Source organism: Mus caroli, chromosome X (genome assembly GCF_900094665.2).
Source record: "Mus caroli chromosome X, CAROLI_EIJ_v1.1, whole genome shotgun sequence".
Taxonomy (NCBI): Eukaryota; Metazoa; Chordata; class Mammalia; order Rodentia; family Muridae; genus Mus; species Mus caroli.
In genome coordinates, this window is record NC_034589.1 from 44,335,984 (window position 1) to 44,352,081 (window position 16,098).

Sequence of the window (16,098 nt, forward strand, 5' to 3'; positions counted from 1 at the left end):
TCTCTGTGTAGCCCTGGCTATCCTGGAACTCACTTTGTAGACCAGGCTGGCCTCGAATTCAGAAATCCACCTGCCTCTGCCTCCCAAGTGCTGGGATAAAAGGCGTGCACCATCACACCCGGCCAGAGCAGGCTTTTATTTTAATCTTTGGTTTGTACTTGCTTTTAGTCTCTTTTCCTGGTGATTATTTCTCATATCTGCGCCCGTGTGTGTGTGTATGTATGTGCCTGCGCACTTTTCTCATTTATCGAACTGCATGTACTAACAATTTGAACACCCTATTCAGGTAGAAGGATTTGGTCCATTAATAGGCAAGAGAAGCAGGTAGAGAGCCAAGTAAAAGGAATCCTGCAGTAAGTGGGAGACCAGTTCTGAATCTGAAAAGATTTCATTCAGCATAAAATAGCATCACTGAAGCAAAGCTCTCTAGAACTGGCATGAGCAAAGGAATGTTTTACATTTAGAAGAGTAAACTGCAGTAAACTGAAGAACTTCAATGACTTGATATATGTTAAAGCACACTGCACCTGGATTACCAAGGCAATATTTTGAGGCTTTTTATTAATCAACTACATGCTATCTAGAAACTATATGTAAACAAAATGTCAAAGAGATTTTAAATTCTTGACAGGAAACCTCCTGGCCTCCTCTACTTGTTAATTTATATGTTAAGTGGTTTATATACCATATAACTTTGTGCTATTTTTATTTATCACAATTCTAAAGGAAATAGTATAAAATCAGTAATGGTACAAGTTCATGAAAATAAAGTATATTAAAATTCATGGTCTGGCATTATCAAAGGCAAATTTCAGGATGTTTTGACAAAGAAACTTAGATCTGGTATCTTACTCTACATTATAATGTTTTAAGGGAGAGAAATAGCATTGTTATGAAAGAGAAAGACAGAAGAAATGAAGACTATTTCTTACTTATTAGAGACAAAATCTGAAGACTAGAATCAATGGGTTCTTTGCCAGCCTACCAGCACAGCTAGAATCATCATTGGATGTAAGAAACCTAATAGAAATCACCAGGAATGGAACCTAAGAAAGATGAAACATAGCACAGCTAGGGCATCTACTGGGGCCCCAAATGGTGTTCAGTGAAACAAGCTTCACCATCTTAGGACTATATCCCCTGAATGTTAGGCAAAAACCTCAGAGACATGTAGAAAGCAACTTAGATACTACAGATGATAGGTCTAGGAGGTCCAGCATGCGATTACAAAAAAAAAAAAAAAAAAACAAAACCCTAAATGACAGAAGAAAATGAAAGGAGGAAGTATACAGTTTTTGGAAGATAGAGTTCTATATCGAATATCAACTAAATATGAGGCCCAATAGACTAGAAATATATTTACTAAATAATTCACAAACCAGGTCTTACACATGTACCTAAAATTTTATGACAAATAAAGAAATTACTGTACTGTAATTTACTGTGATTACTGTAAGAATTAAAACTGTACTGGATAACCTTCAAAAATGAAAAATCAAAAGCATATTCTACAGTCAGAACTAGAAAAAAAAACAATAAGAAGGAAGTGCTAAATTAATGCCTTTTTCACACATGCAGTCTTGACCTAAGGCCAGATATAGGCTGGAACCTAGTGGCTCAAGTTGCTAAGTGAAATAGCAGAATTAACAGATTTTGGTAGGAGAAATCACATTAATGCACTATTATCAGAGAAAATAGTAGATATCCTAAATATACGCTAGATAATAGTTATTAAGACAATATACATTGATAGGGAAGTAACAATAACTTAAAAAAGGGTCAGAGGAAGGTAGAGGGGGATAGAGATCCCGGAGAGAAGTAGTTGTTGCTCTTCATTACCAATCCACCGTATACTTCAAAGCATGTTTACTATAGCTTTATGGAATTTGCGTTTTTTCTACTATGTTAAGAAATTCTATGTCCACCTATGTCCACTGAGAGTGTCTAACTAGGATTCCATTTCTTTTCTAATAAGGTCTCCAGGAAACCGATCATTTCTCACCGACTCTAGCCCAGTGTTGCTGCATTTTCCTGGGTGCCTTGAAAATGTGGTCTCTGTAAGTGCTTTTGCCATGTCAAGTTGTTATAGCTTGTATAATAAAATTCCTTCCCCTTGAACATTTAATTACTCTAATTTTCCAGTTGATCTGACATGCTTGATGTGAATTATATAAATTTCTCATATGAATGTTAGAATGTTGATGATCTGATTTATCTTTCAGACTTTCTAAAACCAGCTCATTTTCCTTTATTGAAAATTGTATTTTGGTGTTATTTAATTATTATCAACTGACATATTTAAGCTTCAGGGTGCCTATAAAGCTATTTTCAGTCTAATAATTTTAAAATGTCTCTACTCCATGCTGATAAAATTCTCCTTGTTAGAAGAAAAGCCTGCAGAATTAATATACTCATTTGGATAGTCTGGTATAAGCTTGAGGCCTTGGTTTTACTAATTTTCACTATAAAATTAAATCATTGTGGATAAAACTAAACCACACACCTCAACATGAGCAAAGGAATATCCTAATAGACATAGTAGCCTAAGGAATATTTTTCTAAGAGCTTCTAAAATGTTTTCCATGGAGACTTATAACAAATACTTTAAATATGATTTATTTGGGAGGATTTGTATGTGGTTCTTTTCTCAGAGCTTCCCTAATAGAGTAATATCTTTACTAGCTCCTGTAGTCCAGGAATAGTAACTTGACCCAAGAAATACTTGATTTCAATGATTTGAATTTTTTAAAAGTTTAAATGTAGCCTAATAATAATTTAAAACAAAATGCAGTAGCCCCAAAGGATACTGACAATTTTTCCAGTATGAAACAGAACACAGTTCAATTGGTGTGACAGTGTCCTCAATGCAATTAGCTGATTGCTCCCTGCCTTTCCATGCCTGCTAGAAGCACGTTTCTCTTTGTAATATTACTTTCTGTTTCAGATCACCAATCTACCTTATTATCTGTCTGACATGTGCAGCATCTTCATTGCTTAGAACATGACTTGAAGAATAGAAGGGTCTTTTGAGGTTGTGTTAGTAGAATACTCAAATTGTAACTGGGTAAGTTGGTAGTGTGTGCAATTGCAGTTCATAATGGGATGTCATGGTTGGATTACTTGGGGTCCGGAAGTGGAGATCAGGCTAGGTAATACGGTGCAACTCCATCTCAGAAAAAAAAACAAACCCAAAAGCATGAACACTTTCATCTTATGTTGGCATTAACGGCCTCAGAGTTACCAGTCTGCTTAGTAAAACAGCAAAAACCAAACAAAACTACTACTACTGGTATACATCTGACATAAGATTAATATATGTAATATATACAGAAGTAGAAAACAAAAAGAGAATAAATAAATGAAATGGTCTGAGACTTGAATTGTTCTCCAAATAATTAAAAATGGTCAATATATCAAAAACACTCATTGCCCCTAACAATTATGGAAATGCAAATCAAGATAACTTTTGAGATTTCATTTTACCCCATCAGGACAGCAAAGATAAATAAAACAAGGTAACAACAAATACTGGCAAGGATGCTGGGAAAAGGAAACCCTCACTCACTCACTCACTGCTGGTAGGATTACAGACAGATTCAGATACTTTAAAAGTCAGCATGGGAAATCCCTAAGCTGAAAGTCTCTTCTCATATGACCCAGATATTCCCTGGCATGTTCACAAAGGAACTTGACATGTTCCTCCATACGTGCCCCCTCAGCTCTAATCACAAGAGGCAGCAAATGGGAACAACCTCAATGTCCTCAACTGACAAGTGGGTAATGAAGATGTGGCCCAACCACACTATGGAATAATATCTATTGTAAATAAAAATGAAATCATTAGTTTATAGGTAAATGTATGGAACTAAAAAAAAAAAAATTCAATGAAGCAACCCAGACCCAGAAAGAAAAATGTGTGTTCTGTCTTATTAAAGGCTCCTAGCTCCAAATCTTTAGCTTAGAGGACATAGCCTGTAGTAACTACAGAAACCAGAAAAGTAAAATGGGGCTATGTTCAGGGGATGCAATAGAAAAGCAAATCCAACTTTGAAAGTAATCTGACTCAGAGACTGGGAACAGGGAGGGGAAGGAAGACAGAAGGAAGTGAAAGTGGAGGAAAGAGGGAGGGCAGGATACAAGTGACCTGATAGGGAAATAGCTTTTACTACTAACACATGTGAAGTTCAAGTTCTGTTCTTTGGAACTTCGGATCTTAACAGACCTTAAAAAATTGTATTAAATTCAAAGAGGCCATGAATTTGAAGGAGGAAAGGGGAGATAAAAATAGTGTAATTAAAATAGAATCTCAGACACTATTGCATATGCCAGCAAGATTTTGCTGAAAGGACCCTGATATAGCTGTCTCAAGTGAGACTATGCCAGTGCCTGGCAAATACAGAAGTGGATGCTCACAGTCAGCTACTGGATGGAACACAGGGCCCCAATGGAGGAGCTACAGAAAGTACCCAAGGAGCTAAAGGGGTCTGCAACCCTATAGGTGCAACAACATTATGAACTAACCAGTACCCCCAGAGCTTGTTTCTCTAGCCGTATATGTAGGAGAAGATGGCCTAGTCGACCATCATTGGGAAGAGAGACCCCCTGGTCTTGCAAACTTTATATGCCCCAGTACAGGGGAACACCAGGACCAAGAATTGGGAATGGGTGGGTAGGGGAGCGGGGAGGGGAGGGTATGGAGGTCTTTCAGGATAGTATTTGAAATGTAAATGAAGAAAATACCTAATAAAAAATTGGAAAAAGAAAAAAAATTGAAGGAACTGGGCTGGAGAGATGGCTCAGCAGTTAAGAGCACTGACTGTTCTTCTAGAGGTCCTGAGCACAATTCTCAGCAACCACATGGTGGCTCACAACTATCTTCAAAGGGATCTGATGCCCTCCTCTGGTGCTTCTGAAGACAGCAACAGTGTAAAAAATGAAGAAACCTTCCAGGCACATCTGGTTAACCTCATATCTTCTCGAAAATATTCCCTCTCACAGCATGTTGAAGAGTCCATGAACACAAATGGGCCTGAATTGGACAATTAGAACAAGCAGCCGACTTGGTTTATAACTATTCACACACTGCTTTACAAAATGATTGTGAATAAATCCTTTGGAAAGATAACTTTAAACATTTACGTTGTTGATTTTCACAGAATTCTTTCAAAACTAGAATTAAAAAATTCAAATGGAAAGACTCCAAAGAAATTGTAATTAGCAAGGGTGTTATTTTATTGCAAGCAGTATAGCAATCAGTATATAATAATATTTAAACTAATTACAGCTTTTAGTCAAAAATCTAAGATGGGAAATGATTCTTAAGTAGAAATCTGATAGTCCATTCACAAAGTTAACACTGATTTTACAATTCACTCTCCTTATAGGCTAAATAACAAGTTACTAAAGGCCCACAAACTGTTCTATAAATATACTAGAACATATGCTTATTTTTGAGTTAATAAAGTAACATGTCCGACCAAACCTTCTTCATGGAATCCTTAAAAATAATGTACTTTCCTCTAAAAACATCTAATGGTTAAATTTCTTTCCTGTCTCAGACAATCAGTCCCCAAACTTTACAGGAAATTTGTTTGAGAGCCTTGTTTTGTATCTATGCTTAAGATACTCCAGAGTGTTGATATAAAAACAGTAGGTCCAGATCCAGCCCAAGAGTAGTGGTTACTCTTCTATACCTTCTAATTACATGATTATAAAACGTGATTAGTAACTGCACCCAGAAATTTCTAGATGGCTAAACCCAAACTGGATTCAACTATGCATAATCACATAACTCCACTTTCTACCTCTTATACCCTAACCCATCTCTGAAAACAGCCACTTAGAGGGCTACAAGACTTTTAATTCTAGACATATGTTTAACAGATAAATAGACAATGCAACACATACCAACTAGCCTAAAGAAATGAACATTGTTCCCCAAACATTGTCCTAGTTCTGATGTAAGTTGTGGGCAGATTCTTGACCTTTTGACTATGATATAATAATAAAGTCACTATGATTCTTTCCATTCAGTCATCTCATACTCAACTTTTACTTTCCTGTCTTTGTTGGACTATTCTTAAGTTTCATTCTCTGGAGAAGAAAATATGTATGGCAGAATGAAAATCATGATAAATAGCAGGAGATAAAGACCACTGTCAATTCAATCACAATCTGTCACCTTTGTTCACAAAATTTCCATTTCTCTTCTCACAGTGTGGGAACTGATCTACAAGGAGCTTCTCAGTCTTAAGGGAGTGAGAATGAGGACTAATAGGGATTAGGAGAGAGTACTGGGAAACCCCTGAATGTGGTCCTAATTGGTCATGTAAAGCATTTTATATAAAAGAAAACATGAGTGTTCATTTCTAAACATTAGACAGTGCATCTTTATAGGAAGACACATTTATCTTTGAAGTAGGCTTCTTTTCTTTATTTTTCAGAGTATGCTGCAAAAAGAATATGCTAAAAACTATGAAGGGTTCAAACATAAACATACAAAGGTACAATGTACTTTTAAAAAGATCTGTGCAACACTATTGCATATGCCAGCAAGATTTTGTTGACAGGACCCTGATATAGCTGTCTCAAGTGAGACTATGCCGGGGCCTAACAAACACTTAAGTGGATGCTCACAGTCATCTATTGGATGGATCACAGGGCCCCCAATGGAGGAGCTAGAGAAAGTACCCAAGGAGCTGAAGGGGTCAGCAACCCTATAGGTGGAACAACAATATGAACTAACCAGTACCCCCAGAGCTTGTGTCTCTAGCTGCATATGTAGCAGAAGATGGCCTAGTTGGCCATCATTGGGAAGAGAGACCCCTTGGTCTTGCAAACTTTATATGCCCCAGTACAGGAGAATGCCAGGGCCAGGAAGCGGGAGTGGGTGGGTAGGGGAGCAGGGCGGGGGAAAGAGTATAGGGAACTTTCGGGATAGCATTTGAAATGTAAATAAAAAATATGATAATAATGATGATGATGATGATAATAATAAAGATCTGTGCAGACCTTGATGAACTTTATAAAGGATTCTTCCACCAAAAAACAATGTCCTAAACTAAGGTCAAATTTCCAGGAAGCTAGCTATTTGGGTCTTGCAGAAGGGTATTAGCCAAAAAGCACAGAACACCTAGGATACAACCCACAGACCATAACAAGTTTAACAAGAAAGAAGGCCCAAGTGAGGATGCTTCCATCCCACTTAGAAGAGGGAACAAAATAATTACAGGAGGTAGAGGGAGGATAGAACTGGGTGGGGGAGGGGAGGGGAAATGAGGGGCATGGTTAGGTATGGGGAGTAAAGCAGGAGAGAAGCCCAGGGGGCAGGAGAATGAATGGAAATATGTACTTCTGTGGGTGGAGAGTTGGGGAACTCTCTAGGAAGTCCTAGAGATCTGGGATATGAGAGACTCCCAGAACTCAATGGAGGTGACCTTAACCAAAATGCCTAGCAGTGGGGAGAGGAAACCTGAAGAGGCCACCTCTAGTAGATAGACAGGGCTCCAAGTAGAAGAAGAGAGTTACCAACCCACCATCAAAATTTCTGACCCAAAATTGTTCCTGTCTAAAAGAACTGAAGGGACAAAAATGGAGCAGAGACTAAAGGAAAGTCCATCCAGTGACCAGCCCAACTTGGGATCCATTTCATGGGAGGGGAACATCAAGGCCTGACACTATTACTGCTATGTTGTGCTTACATACCTCAGCCTAACATGGCTGTCCTGAGAGGCCCTACCAGCAGCTAACCAAGACAGACACAGATACATCCAACCATTGGACAGAAGTCAGGGACCCCTATGGAAGAGTTAGGGGCAGGACTAAAGGAGCTAAAGGGGATGGCAACCCCATAGGAAGACCGACAGTCTCAACTAACCCAGACCTGAGAGCTCCCAGGAGCTAAGCCACATGTGGCAGAGGACTGCCTTGTCTGACCTCAGTTTGAGAGGATGCAGAGAGACTTGAGGGCCCAGGAAAAGGGGATGTCTGGGGATGGGGTAAGGTGAAGGGAGGGCACCCTCTCAGAGGCAAAGGGGAGGAGAAATGGGATGAAAAACTGTGTGAAGGGGATGAAAGGGGGGCAATGTCTGCAATGTAAATAAATAATTTTTTTAAATGTCAAGATCAACACAAATTCACATATCTATGTTAATTATGATGAGCTTTTTCTTTAGAGCTTGCAAGATTATTTACTTGTTCATTGTTATATAACTCTTATAATCATAAAATGGGAGAACTTATATGGTGTAAGGATAGGTAAGAATTAGGTTTGTACAAAGACTTAAAAGATGAGAATTTAAATGAAGTCAATGAGCTAGAGCTCACTGTTATGTATACGTAGTTAGATACTAGTGAGGAGACATAAATCAAGGTACTGGAATTTTATGTTGGATTATTGGATATTTGACATCCTTTTTGGTTCAAGAAAAAGAGAGAAAGAAAGAAAGAAAGAAAGAAAGAAAGAAAGAAAGAAAGAAAGAAAGAAAGAAAGAAAGAGAAAGAAAGAAAAGAAAGAAAGAGAGAGAAAGAGTGAAGGAGGAAGAGGGAGAGAGGGAGAGGGAAGGAGGGAGGGAGGAAGAGGGATAGAGGGAAGGGGAGGGGGAGAGGGAGAGGGAGAGGTGGGGCCAGGCAGGCAGCTCACTCTAACCAACCCCAGATACCAAGTGGCTACAAAAAGGGACAACAAACCCTGCAGTTTCAAAAACAGATAACTAACATTCCTATTTTGTCCCCAACTTACCTTCTCTTCCCCTTCCAGATCCTAAGCTACAAAATCTCCACTTGAAGTTACCGAGTGACTGGGTCCTGTGCTCTGAAGGCACTGGGGTCAAAGCTCAAGATGCCATCTCTCTGGATTTTATAAAGCATGTTCAAGCTCACTGCCTTCATTTAAATTCTCATCTTTTATGTCTTTGTACAAACCTAATTCTTACCTATCCTTATACCATATAAGTTTTCCCATTTCATGATTATAAGAGATATACAACAACAAACAATTAACACAACACACTCCAATGAGTTAAAGGATGGATAGGTATCAAGCCTAAGCATGGCAAATATGCCTCTGACGGGCCTTTCCCTTCTCCCCTATAACCTCAGCTTAGCTAAAAATTGTTGAAGTACATTACTAAAGCTAGCCCCCAAGATCTATTCCTTTATTTGGCCACTTCCTCCTCCTGAGGCTGACTGCCAAGATCCAGGTTTTGAAGTCCACCAATCAAACCCCTACTTTGGCTCACCTAATTAAAATGCCAAAACTAAAACTAAACACCTCATTTTAACATGGGATTTCCCCTTTCACCTTTTTAACTGCAATTTTACTGTGCCACATCTCCTCTATCCAAAAGCAGTCTTTTGTTATTGTCCCTACTCTTAGGACAAATACTTCTTCCTTCCCTCTTTGTTCTCTTCCCCTTCTCCCTCATCTTCTATCTCCTGTCTTTGTTGATATTCCCTGCCGTTTGTCGCTATGGGGCAAATAAATCCCCTTTGTGCTGAGAAATGGTCTTGGGGATCCTAAGCTGATACCAATCCCTTCAATCAGCATGTTATGGATGACTGAAATTCCAGGAAGAATAAATAGGATAAGCCAAAACCAAACTCCTAAGACAAACCATTTGGAGGAATTAGATTGATTAATTCAAATGATCTGCATTAATATTAACTACAGATCTATGGAGATGCTTAGGTAGGAACCCTGAGAAAACTTGACCTCACCGAAATGGAATTTCCATGAGATATCTTCATGGCCTGCATGGTTTTAAGTAAAAAAATGCAGCTTTGTTATGGATATGTTATTATTGTTATTGTTATTATTAGATTGTAAGTACCTCTTACAATCTAGACTTTTAGATTATTTTAATAAATATTCACAGAAGCTTTCAAATCTTTACCTGTAACTATTCTGCTTTATGATTAAAAAACTGTGTGTATCTCTCAGTCTTACCTCTATCAGAATCTTAGGACAGGCACTCAGCACGGGTGGAAACAGTGAATGGAGAGCTGTTGAAAGAGACCAAATTTGGGTAAGAAAAAAAAAAAATCCCTGAGTAGCAGGCTCCATATGCCCCTTGTGAATCGTAACTCCTGCCACTTTTCCCCTTGGTGTTATCAGTAGTTATTTTTTTGCCCTTCATTGTCTAGTGAAGTTCTTGCCCAGCTATCAAGACCAGAGCAAGGGGAGCAAAGCCTCTATGCTAACTATGAAAGAACCCCCCCCACACACACACACACACAAACCCTCCCAAGTCTCAAGTTTTTAGGAAATAAGCAGCATGGGGTTCCCGGGGGGCACTTGTGGCTATCTGGATTTCCCTATTCCACTTGTGCAACCTCAAGAATCTGGCAGACTTAGCCCTGATGGGATAACCTCATCAGCTCCTTCTAGGCCTCAGGCACAGCTTTTAAAATTATATGTCCCACAGTTCCTTTTGGATCCTCAAGTAGGCCTGTCCCTACCATAAGAGGCAATAAATCCCCATAGTCCAATTCAAACATTAAACCTTACTATGAACTGGACAAAAGAGAATTCTTTTCACATGTTTACATAGGACCTTCAGTGACTGCATCAAGCTTCACCAAGTGCCAAAGTTACTATGAAGATCATTTTTACTGCTTCTACACACGCTGTTACTGAAACAGCACATACATCTGCACGACCTACACAGCTTTTACAATTCCACACAATACAAAGCTGTCTAGATTATTTCCTTTAACAAAATACATTCTTTAAGTTGAATTAGTTACTGTACCTTTCCCTACGTATAGAATATTAAAGTTTAGAAATAAGAAATGAAGACACTTGAATGAAAATGACACTTTATATAAATATAAAGATATCTTCTCAGAATTAATATGGATATTTTCACAAAAACATTAGTTGGAATAACATTAAAATGTTCAGAAATGTCCTGACTAGATACCTGGGCTGTGAGTAATTTTAGATCTACTCAATGCTGCTTAGAACTTACCCAGATGAACCAACTGTGTATCTTCTCCTAAATTTGTATTCACCTATTTCATTATAATTGTTTAAAACTACTCCATGTGAAAGCATTTACATCTGAGAAACTGGAAAAATCCCACATACCTGATTTTTCTTTTCCTGTGGAAAACCAATTGTTTTTAAACACCACTTTTTGTAGTCTCTAGACTTTCCTTATAAGCACATATTGCAATAATAATTTGGAAGTCAACATTGAGCCTATATTAACTTCTGTGTAAATAGTGCCTTTTCATGAAGTACTATGCAAAAGGTGCCTTTCCTCCATAAAACAGCCATTATCCCATAAGCTTGACCTAAAGGGACCCTGGCAATCTAAACTCTCTCTGGTACTCATATAAAATAAGCAGCATGAAAACACATTTAATCTAAGTAAAGGTTTAAGAGAGTAAAACCACACCATGAATTAGCATATTAAAACTCAAAATACCTGGATATTAAAGTGGATCACAGTTAAGGTAGAAGGGAAACATCTGAACTGCCTTGGTACCTAGAAGCCACATTTACCCTGAGTTCCAAATAAGGTTATTTTCACTATTCCTACAGTGTCCACATTCTAAGGCTATCTACCCAAGTAGAGATTTTCTAATTCATATTCTTCAGCCTCATAACTACTTTAGAATGTGAAGCTAACACTTAACAAAATTACACACTCAGGTACTTTTAGGTTTTCCTCCAGAAACTCCCAATGAAGAGATTGAATATTACCATGCAGTAGGTAGAATTCCATTCAAAAGGAAACTACCACCGGGAAGAATTGCGGATCTACATCATACCACTTCAGGAAGGCCCAAGGCTGGCAAGCTCCACTAGCTGATTCTAGAGAACGCTTTCTCTAAATACTTCTGGCCTTAGCCTACTGCTTGAAGAGAAGTAACAATGACCTCGACTTTCTAGAGCTTTAGAGTAACTAATTTCAGGATAAATCAGCTTTGAAATGTCAGTATGCTGTATAAAGGTTTTAGTTTCTATTTTAAATATTTGGGGGCTTGTTTGACTTGTTTTTCCCCCCATCCTAAAATATAATCTTTCTTTAGAAGTATCTCTAGTCTGAAATTTGGTATTCTAATATACTGAATGCTTCAATCTTAAATTGACAGGCAATTCTATAACACATTAGAAAGAAATCCCAGTGGCCTAGCTGGTCATCAATGGGAGGAGAGGCCCTTGGTCCTGTGAAGGCTCTATGCCCCAGTATAGGGGAACGCCAGGGACAGGATTTGGGAGTAGGTGGGTTGGTGAGCAGGGGAAAGGAAGAGGAGGAGGGGGAGGGGATTTTTGGAAGGGAAACCAGGAAAGGGGATAACATTTGAAATGTAAATAAAGAAAATACCTAATTTTTAAAAAAAAAAGGAAAAAAGAAAGAAAGAAATCCTGGGGCTCCGTGAGATCCTTCAACAGTTAAGAGCTTGCTCTTCTTCCAAAGGACCCAGATTCGGTTCTTAGCACTCACATGGTAGTTTACAACCATTTGTATCTTCATTTCTAAGTGATCAGATGCAGGCACTAGGCATATATATGGCATATATATATCATATATATATATATATATATATATATATATATGATATATATATAGGAAAGCCATGCATAAATATCAAATAAAATTTTAAAAAGGAATCGTGATGAAGTTATTATATTCTTAGCCAGAAAACTAACAGTAAAGATAAACTCAAGTTCAGGTACAGGACCTCTATACACCTGGGGAAAAACTCAGACAATAATCTGAGTTAAAATACAACAAATACAATATGCTTACCAATCAAGTCCTAGGATTTGGTGCTGTATAGAACGGAGACTCTGGCCTAAAGAGTGACAAGAAAGAATGCATATTATATAGAGCAAACATTCAGTGAAGTTCACTTGAAATTGATTCTTTCTGTCACACCCAACTTCATGAAATCCATTCATCCATCTGTGTTTCTTTTACATGAAATGGGAGACACAGGTGTCAAGGTGCCTTAGCAAGTAGAACACAAATCCTTCCCAGATTCCAATGCCTGAATTCATTCATAATTTAAACAGGAGTTTAAAATATAGAAATGTATGTTAGAAGCCAGCTGAGTAGACAGACTATTCAAAAACCTACAGTGAAAATAAGCTAAGTGACATTTAGACTCCAAGAATGCCTTAAGAGTCTCAGCAACAACTCTATATGCCCCAGTACAGGGGAACACCAGGGCCAGGAAGTGGGAGTGGGTGGGTAGGGGAGCAGGGCAGGGGGAGGGTATAGGGAACTTTCTGGATAGCATTTGAAATGTATATAAAGAAAATAATAAATAAAAAAATAAAGAGAAAAAAAAGTCTCAGCAACATTTGAAAAGATATGGAAGGGTCAAGGTTTGCAGAACTGGCCTATTTGTTACTTATATTGCTTATGTATGTTTTCTGGACCTCTGTACCAAATATATGCTATGAGTAAGCCCATAAGCTCCCACATTTTCTATCACCCATTTGTTGTATAGGTCTTATATCCCTACCCACTACCATCTCAGAAAGAGCTGGCTTTCACATTCTCTTCAAAAATCACACTGTTATATCCATAAAAGATACCTGAACACGCCAACACTCTCTTGACTCTTGCAGTTCTGTTTTTTGCAGTCCACTCCAGGAAATTCTTCCACTGTCAACTAGATTTTCTAAAATTTAAAAAAAAAATTGACTTAAATCTCAGACTTCATCCTTGTGATATGAGAAGAGCATAGGAATGTTAATGTTTCCCAGTCACAGCCACAGCACAAAAGACAGGAAGCAGTAGCTGGAAAAGGATGCCTCTGGGGAATAAGTTGTGGGACTAGAGGGCAGCCTGCAGTTGACAGTAAATACTGTTCTTAGAGAGGACCAGAATTCAGTTCCCAGCACTCACATCAGGTGGGGTTCACAGCCACCTGGAACTCCAGTCCCATGGATCTAACTACTCTTCTGATTCAATCCCTTAGGATATGATTTTTTTCCTGGTCAGAAAATAACAGAAACAATTTAAACAAGCACTCAATTACAAAAACCATCTGAAAATGTGGAATAAGAAATATATCACATTTATAGAAGCCACTGTGCTATTTCTAAACCTGGTTCCCTGTCTCCCCCTCCCTGTTTTTTGAGATGCCTGGCTATTGAAGTCAGGTTATGCTCAAACTTGTGCTATCACACTGTTCCCACTTTAGCCCCTGCATATACTCTTCCTTAGTAACTAGGAATATAAATGTATCACTGAATCTCCTCACTTTTGAAAACACCACCAAACTATAAAACCATACACAAGAGTTTCCAAAAAAATAGTTAACCAAATAAAATCAAGAAAATCAGGTTTTAAGATGAGAACGTAATTTAGCTGAGCCCCAAAGCATACTGTAACCTTATAAGGCTTACTGACCTCATTGTTTAAAAATATATTTCTTTGATTTTACATGTATGGATGTTTTACCTGCATATATGCCTGTTATATGCTATGCATTCAGTACCCAAAGAAGCCAGAAGAGGGCAACAGATCCCTTGAGACTGACATTACAGCCCGTTAACCACCTTGTCGGTGCTGGGAACTGAAGAGCACTCAGTGCTCTTAACCAGAGACATTGCTCCTTACTTGTGCCCACCTCCGGAGTGCTGGGATTTCACATATTCCCACTTTACCCACTAAGAGCTCAACCTAGCTATTTTTTTAAAACCATTTTAATAAGTGGGCTTCATTATATTTTCTCACATATAGACTCTTAAGTAATGTGTGTGTGTGTGACATACACAAATACATATTACTGTTCCCCTACATAAATTTGTACCATTATGGAAGTATATTAGTCTGTAGATATCTATACAGAGCATACTGCATGTAATTAAGAACTATATATTACATATAATTTATGTATGAAATAAAAAAAACTCAAAACAATTTTTTTTTTTGATTTTTCGACACAGGGTTTCTCTGTATAGCCCTGGCTGTCCTGGAACTCACTTTGTAGACCAGGCTGGCGTCGAACTCAGAAATCCGCCTGCCTCTGCCTCCCAAGTGCTGGGATTAAAAGCGTGCGCCGCCACCGCCCGGCTTCAAACACATCTAAGACAGCTTCTAGAGGCTGCGGCTCCCTGTCTCTTCCAGTCAAGGCTCTGCATTAGTACACACAACCTGTCTAGGCTCCTAAAAAAAAAAAAAACAAAAAAACAAAAAACTCCCCATACATGCTTACCGCTAATGTTCCCAGTCTAGGGCACCTCTGCTGCTGCTGCTGCCGCTGCTGCCGCCGCGCTGCAGCGCCTCTGCCTGCCGCTGCAGCCGCAGCCGCCACCGCGCCGCCACAGCCGCCGCCCCGCCCACTGTCTGAGGTGCTTCCGGTCTGATCCTGTCTGTGCTGGTCTGCGCTGGTTCGGTCCTCACTCTGGTCCAGACTCCTGTTCAAGACTACCAGTCAATGTGGACCCTCCCAGTCGAAGCTCCCCTTTGACCCTCCCAGTCGAAGCTCCCCTTTGCCACTCCCGAACGCCTTTACCTTTTTGTCACCTTGCTGTCCTGTTTACCGGAGCGTAAAGTGTCTAGCACTGTACACTCCAAAACCGGAGACAAAATGGAGGCCGGGCACCCCGGTGAGCCTCCTTTTATAGGCAGACCCCCACGGATCTAGATTGGTTGTGGCTAAGAAGATTGACAGGGCTAATATTTACTCTCATCTTCTCTTTAATTAGAGACCCTCCCTACCCTTGATACTTATTCCTCATTGGTGAAAAGTGTTTGCAATTCCATCCTTCTGACCGTTGGGGGTTCTAAGAATTGTGGGAAGTACAAAATAAAACCCACTGTGATGTAACTCATAATCCACACTCTGATTGGTTCAGTGCCAAATTCAAATAAAGAATGCCCGCGCTAAAGATGCGCCATTTTATGGAGAATTCTTTAGCGCCATTTCTGACGCAACCATTAAAAAACAGGATTTTCACTTTTACTGAGAGTTTTTTTTCCCCAGCCGTCTCTACCGTAGNGGTTTAGAAAAGGTTATCCCCCTTTATTGAGAGTTCTTTCCTACCAATTCTACCTTAGCAGTTAAGAAATGGTTATTCCCTTGTATTGAGAGTCCTTTCACGCTGTCTCCGGCAGCTGTTAGAAACGG

General features: G+C 39.0%; 1 protein-coding gene across 1 annotated transcript in view; it reads right to left on the reverse strand.

The window, feature by feature from the left end:
* The window catches only part of Usp26 (ubiquitin specific peptidase 26), a 37,592-nt gene extending 22,346 nt beyond the window's left edge, over positions 1-15,246 (reverse strand). The window contains exons 1-4 of the mRNA XM_021153502.1: positions 15,184-15,246; positions 13,556-13,641; positions 12,762-12,807; positions 9,947-10,002 (exon numbers count right to left, since the gene is read on the reverse strand). The gene's annotated coding sequence lies outside the window, so the exon portion shown is untranslated. The remainder of the gene's footprint in view (positions 1-9,946; positions 10,003-12,761; positions 12,808-13,555; positions 13,642-15,183) is intronic.
* Positions 15,247-16,098: the final 852 nt, after the last annotated feature.